Source organism: Haemorhous mexicanus, chromosome 6 (genome assembly GCF_027477595.1).
Source record: "Haemorhous mexicanus isolate bHaeMex1 chromosome 6, bHaeMex1.pri, whole genome shotgun sequence".
Taxonomy (NCBI): Eukaryota; Metazoa; Chordata; class Aves; order Passeriformes; family Fringillidae; genus Haemorhous; species Haemorhous mexicanus.
In genome coordinates this window covers 66,849,429-66,856,217 of record NC_082346.1, presented here as the reverse complement: position 1 = coordinate 66,856,217, position 6,789 = coordinate 66,849,429, and the positions used below count along the sequence as shown (strand labels likewise).

Sequence of the window (6,789 nt, the reverse complement as noted above, 5' to 3'; positions counted from 1 at the left end):
ACAGGGGGCTGACAACTAGGACTTGTCCCCGCTCCAGACCAATAAAATTTCTACCCACAGTCCCATAGAAGACAGATGAGTGGTAAAGTTTTCGTAACTGTTCTACCTAGCTGTGACTACGTGCCAGGGCAGGGCAGCTCCAATCGTAACAGGTACAAAATAAGTAAACACGATATAAGCCGACGCGTACGGTGCAAGTGTACGTATGGTGTAAGTACAGACGCTAAGTACATAAACTAAAAGCCAACATCATAAACTAAAAGCCAACATCATAAACTAAAAGCCAACATCATAAACTAAAAGCCAACATCATAAACTAAAAGCCAACATAGGTACAGACACTATAAGCCAACATAGGTACAGACACTATAAGCCAACATAGGTACAGACACTATAAGCCAACATAGGTACAGACACTATAAGCCAACATAGGTACAGACACTATAAGCCAACATAGGTACAGACACTATAAGCCAACATAGGTACAGACACTATAAGCCAACATAGGTACAGACACTAAAGGTACAGACACTATAAGCCAACATAGGTACAGACACTAAAAGTACAGACACTATAAGCCAACATAGGTACAGACACTAAAAGTACAGACACTATAAGCCAACATAGGTACAGCCAACATAGGTACAGACACTATAAGCCAACATAGGTACAGACACTATAAGCCAACATAGGTACAGACACTATAAGCCAACATAGGTACAGACACTATAAGCCAACATAGGTACAGACACTATAAGCCAACATAGGTACAGACACTATAAGCCAACATAGGTACAGACACTATAAGCCAACATAGGTACAGACACTATAAGTACAGACACTATAAGCCAACATAGGTACAGACACTATAAGCCAACATAGGTACAGACACTATAAGTACAGACACTATAAGCCAACATAGGTACAGACACTGTAAGCCAACATAGGTACAGACACTATAAGCCAACATAGGTACAGACACTATAAGCCAACATAGGTACAGACACTATAAGCCAACATAGGTACAGACACTATAAGTACAGACACTATAAGCCAACATAGGTACAGACACTATAAGCCAACATAGGTACAGACACTATAAGTACAGACACTATAAGCCAACATAGGTACAGACACTATAAGCCAACATAGGTACAGCCAGCATAGGTACAGACACTATAAGCCAACATAGGTACAGCCAACATAGGTACAGACACTATAAGCCAGCATAGGTACAGACACTATAAGCCAACATAGGGACAGCCAACATAGGTACAGACACTATAAGCCAACATAGGTACAGACACTAAAGGTACAGACACTATAAGCCAACATAATTACAGACAATATAAGCCAACATAGGTACAGACAATATAAGTACATACACTATAAGCCAACATAGGTACAGACAATATAGAGTACATACAATATAAGCCAACGCAGGTAGATACAGTATAAGTACACAGAGTATAAGCCAACACAGGTAGATAAGGTATAAGCCAGCACTTGACATAACTCTCTGAAAGATTAATTCTTGAGCCCTATACCCTTTGAGAAGATGGAACCTAGAGAACTACTGCGGTCACGTGAGGAGGGTGTAAGACACTCCCTCTAAAAGTCCAAGAGAATGGCGTGGAGGAAAAGGCGCTACCAAAGCCGGTAGCGAGAAGGAAGATGGATGAGGACATCTTGTGTAATCCTTCCCGTCTCAAAGAGTAAAGATTTAAAGATGCCGGAATAAGTGAAGGAATGTGTGTAAAATACGGCCGATATGGCAAGAAATAGTGCCCGTAAAGAGCTGGGATGGAACGAAGGCCTACGACATGGAAGACGGTGGAGACAGACTACGTAACACGGACATGGATGACGTAACATAGACACGGATGATGTAACGGAGAGACAAGTGGAAACTGCCTGGCGCTTTCACCTTATGGACCCGAGATTGCTAGCGCAAGATGAGCCGGGGGCTGATGATGCAAAAGGAAAGAAAGCCGTATGACGATAGGATGTAATGATGAAATGTAACTCGTTAAAAGAAGTTAGCACCGAAGCGGTTAAGAGGACGCTAGAGAGGCTCGGTGGGCCTAGAGAAGGAAGCGGAGACCGCCGGTTGACCGTGGCCGTAGCTCCGGACCTGAAGGCGAACTCCTCGGGCGAAAGATCCGTGACGATGTCGAGTTGAAGAAGGCTGACGACGCAAAGTTTACGACAATGTGGAGATGGGTCGGAACTGCCCTGCCCGGCAGAGGCTGTGGTGAGGCTGAGGAGAAACCCTCTCCCTTTGCTTCCAGAGAGCCCATCCCGCTACAGACCTCTGCGCTAAACTGACATCAAATTGCCCCCTGTGATAGTAAAGGTTTTTCCCCTTCTCCCAACTACTGGCCGCGACACTTAGCTTTTGGAAGACGAGCGGACAAAATCCATCGTCGGTTGTACGTGGACGTCGGGACGTTCTCCGTGTTTGCTTCGGTGCTGCCGTTTCCAAACTTTGGCTGCAAACCTCCTCCGGGTACCTAAGACGATACAGAAAAGGTGACTATTGCCCTCAAAAAGAGTAATCCCCGGGACTCCTCTGCACCGCTGCCCCAGCTCACCTCAAATCCTGATTCTACTCCAGAGGCTGCTCAAAGGATACCTGCAAAAAGAAAAGGTACAGGCTTAGCATGCTGCTGCATAAAACTCACCTATGAGTCACCCTGCCTAAACACAGACTCACCTGCTCTCCTCTGTTCTTTGGCATGCCTGGAGCGGTGACGGCACCTGGAAAAAAGCAAAGCAGAAAAGCATGCTGAGATACTGAGAAAAGATAACCTCCCTAATCTGACAAGTATGCCATACTGATACCTTAAGCTTGTACCCACCTGACATCGGGCATGCTCGGCCAGGAGAGATGGCAAGTGGACCACCTAAAATAAAAAAATTAGGAGTAGATGTTTAGAGCTGCAGTGGAAACTGAGACCTCAGCAATACCTGCTTCTGGAAACTACTCAATGCTCACCTTGCCTACTTGGCCTTGACTGTGGCTCTCTGCCTTGACTTCCGAAAAAGACAAAGAACAGCGCTGTAACAGAGTCACCATTTACACTTCTGCTGCAGAGACAAACAGTGACGGACCTGCTCCGCGGGACTCCCAGACCCAGGATGGGGCCCTCGTGCACAGATATTATCCAGATGAATCTGAAAAACAAGTAAGAACAAACGTCAAAGGTCTCCAGGATAACTTCCCAGCTGCAAACATCTTGTGTCCATCTACAAATGCCATCTAGAGTCCAACCACACCCCACATTACCAACTACAAGGCCCCGGGACTTCCCCTATTGCACCAGGCTATGCGGCAGGGCAGAGCGGCTCCGGCACAAATGCGTGCAGACACCCGTGACACAGGACGGGACGTGACAAACAAGGGGGACACAACACGGACAGAAATCTCTTGGCAAGGAAAATGACTGCAAGGACTGAGAGAATGAAGAATGAGATGACCGAGGTGAGACCGATGGAGAGCTGATGAGGCTCAGAGAAGCCTGGAGGAAGAAGATGCTAACTGAATGATTTATCTCAAGAACTGCCAAGATGGATGCCTGGGAATCCTACGGTCAGAATCCTCTGCCTAGAGATCTCATTCTGACAAGTCCTAACCTGCCGTAATGGATCCCTTGCAGGGAGCGGCTTCCCGTACAGCTCGGGACAAGACCTGAGAAGACATCTGACTGGATGCTTCTAAAGAAGAGATGCGAGTCTGATGGCAGTCTGAGCTCCTAAGTCAAAAGTTCTATGGCATTGGTGCCAGAATAAAGAACGCGGATCACAGATGCCAAGAATGGTTTCTGATAGGCCCCTCAAAGGCCTGAGGTAATAGACATGACATATACAAAAAACACAGAATGCACGATAGACAAGTGACACGATACACACCGGACCTGCTCTGCCCTGTGCACCTTGGCACTCTGATCAAAAGCGATACTTTCCCTTTACAGGGCCTAAGGGGGCACTGCTTGGACATCCTCGTCTCCAAAGACAAATCGAAATCCCCTCCCTGTGAGTTGTGACCCAGACCCCGCTTTCATCCCCTCTGTGGGTCGTAGCCCTCTACTTATCTCTCGGACAGGTGGGCGTGCCGATCCGTGCTGGGTGGAAAGAAAGCGGACCCGCTGTCTGGGAAGTCCCTGCTGACACCAGGCTGTTGTCTCTGAGTCTGCCAGGAGAAAGGAAACCAAATGTGAGCACACAATCTTAGCAGCACGGCGGTCAAAACGTGACAATTTTCCCACTCACCGTTCTCCTGTGAAGGCACAGCTCCTCGGGCCGCACGCTTCAGGCCTGCTCGGCAGCTGACACCGTCATCACACCTGGGTTAAAGTGAAGACAAGGTGACCTGGCATTGCTGAGACCTGAATGGAGCCTCCTTCCTTCTCCCCGCCTCCTTGACTCACCGCAACTCCTTGGCCGTTCCTGAGGGCTGCCAGGATGGGACCATGAAATAGCAAAGTTGAAGGCTTCATCATCACAGACTCCTGTAATACTTCCACGGGGCTCACATTTGCAGGAAACCAGGTGCATCGGCCGGTTGGTGACGGGGGCTGGATGTACGCCGAGTCGATTGCCTAAAGTGCATGAACGAGAATGGATGCTTAGAGTTGCACCAGAACCTGAGACTTGAGCAATAACAACTGCTCCTGTACACTGCTCAATGCTCACCTTGCCCACTTGGCCTTGACTGCTGCTCTCTGCCTTGACTTGCTAAAAAAAAAAAAAAAAAGACAAAGAACAGTGCTGTAACAGAGTCAACATTTACACTTCTGCTGCAGAGACAAACAGCGAGTGACTGACCTGCTCAGGAGGATGCCTGCACCCAGGATAGGGCCCTCTGGGACAGATTTGATCCATATGAATCTGAAAGGAAAGTTAGGACAATAGTCAAACTGTTGAAAGATAACTTTACCTGCAGAGCTCCAGACATCGTGTGCCCATCTAGAGTCCAACCACACCCCACATTACAAACTACAAGGCCCCGGGACTGCCCCTATTGCACCAGGCTATGCGGCAGGGCAGAGCAGCTCCGGCACAAATGCGTGCAGACACCCGTGACGAACAAGGGGGACACAACACACACAGAAATCTCTTGGCAATGGAAATGACTGCAAGGACTGAGAGAATGCAGATTGAGATGACCGAGGTGAGACCGATGGAGAGCTGATGAGGCTCAGAGAAGCCTGGAGGAAGAAGATGCTAACTGAATGATTTATCTCAAGAACTGCCAAGATGGATGCCTGGGAATCCTACGGTCAGAATCCTCTGCCTAGAGCTCTCATTCTGACAAGTCCTAACCTGCCGTAATGGATCCCTTGCAGGGAGCGGCTTCCCGTACAGCTCGGGACAAGACCTGAGAAGACATCTGACTGGATGCCTCTAAAGAAGACATGCGAGTCTGAAGGCAGTCTGAGCTCCTAAGTCAAAAGTTCTATTGCATTGGTGCCAGAATAAAGAACACAGATCACAGATGCCAAGAATGGTTTCTGATAGGCCCCTCAAAGGCCTGAGGTAATAGACATGACATATCCAAACACAGAGAATGCACAATAGACAAGTGACACGATACACACCGGACCTGCTCTGCCCTGTGCACCTTGGCACTCTGATCAAAAGTGACATTTTCCCTTTACAGGGCCTAAGGGGCCACTGCTTGGAAATCCCCATCACCAAAGCTGAATTAAAATCCCATCAAAGTGAATTGTGACCCAGACCCCCCTTTCATCCCCTCTCTGGGTCGTAGCCCTCTACTTATCTCTCGGACAGGTGGGCGTGCCGATCTGAGCGAGGGGGGAAGGAAAGCGGACGCGCCGTCTGGGAAGTCCCTGCTGACACCGGGCTGTTGTCTCTTAGTCTGCCAGGAGAAAGGAAACCAAAGGTCAGTGCATAATCTCAGCAGCACGGCGGCCAAAATATGACAGCATTGCTACTCACCCCTCTCCTAAGAACGCCCAGGTCCTCGGGCCACACGCTTCAGGCTTGCTTGGAGGCCATCGCCATTGTTGCAGGGTGCAGCTGGGTTAAAGTGGAGACAAGGTGATTTATCATTGCCGGGACCTGAGTGGAGCCTCCCTCCTCCTCCCCGCCTCCTCCACTCACCGCAACTCCTCCGCCGTTCCTGAGGGCTGCCAGGATGGGACCATGAAATAGAAAAGTTGAAGGCTTCATCATCACAGACTCTTGTAATACTTCCACAGGACTTGCATTTGCAGGAAACCCGGTGCATCAGCCGGCAGGTGACGGGGGCTGGATGTACGCTGAGTCGATTGCCTAAAGTGCACAAACAGGAATGAATGCTTAGAGCTGCACCAGAACCTGAGACTTGAGCAATAACAACTGCTCCTGTACACTACTCAATACTCACCTTGACCACTTGGCCTTGACTGCGGCTCTCTGCCTTGACTTCCTAAAAAGAATGACAAAGAACAGTGCTGTAACAGAGTCAACATTTACACTTCTGCTGCAGAGACAAACAGCGAGTGACTGACCTGCTCAGGAGGATGCCTGCACCCAGGATAGGGCCCTCTGGGACAGATTTGATCCATATGAATCTGAAAGGAAAGTTAGGACAATAGTCAAACTGTTGAAAGATAACTTTACCTGCAGAGCCCCAAACATCTTGCGCCCATCTAGAGTCCAACCACACCCTACATTACAGGCTTCAAGGCCCCGGGACTTCTTCTACTGCACCAGGCTATGCGGCAGAGCAGAGCAGCTCCGGCACAAATGCGTGCAGACACCCGTGACGAACAAGGGGGACAC

The 6,789-nt window shown here is 48.9% G+C and overlaps 2 long non-coding RNA genes across 5 annotated transcripts; both read right to left on the bottom strand.

Moving 5' to 3' along the window:
- Positions 1-1,123: 1,123 nt before the first annotated feature.
- LOC132328384 (uncharacterized) lies at positions 1,124-2,756 on the bottom strand. Its single transcript, XR_009486768.1, has 3 exons — positions 2,717-2,756; positions 2,595-2,635; positions 1,124-2,513 (listed from the first exon to the last, which is right to left on the bottom strand). It is a non-coding gene; the product is annotated as an uncharacterized LOC132328384 (long non-coding RNA).
- A 102-nt stretch (positions 2,757-2,858) lies between these two features.
- On the bottom strand, positions 2,859-6,415 carry LOC132329526 (uncharacterized). Of its 4 annotated transcripts, XR_009487085.1 has the most exons (8): positions 6,127-6,415; positions 5,962-6,042; positions 4,828-5,881; positions 4,696-4,737; positions 4,431-4,601; positions 4,273-4,346; positions 2,999-4,192; positions 2,859-2,906 (listed from the first exon to the last, which is right to left on the bottom strand). It is a non-coding gene; the product is annotated as an uncharacterized LOC132329526 (long non-coding RNA). The 4 variants fall into 4 exon arrangements; XR_009487083.1 differs by having other exon boundaries at positions 5,962-6,415; XR_009487084.1 differs by having other exon boundaries at positions 4,828-6,042.
- Positions 6,416-6,789: the final 374 nt, after the last annotated feature.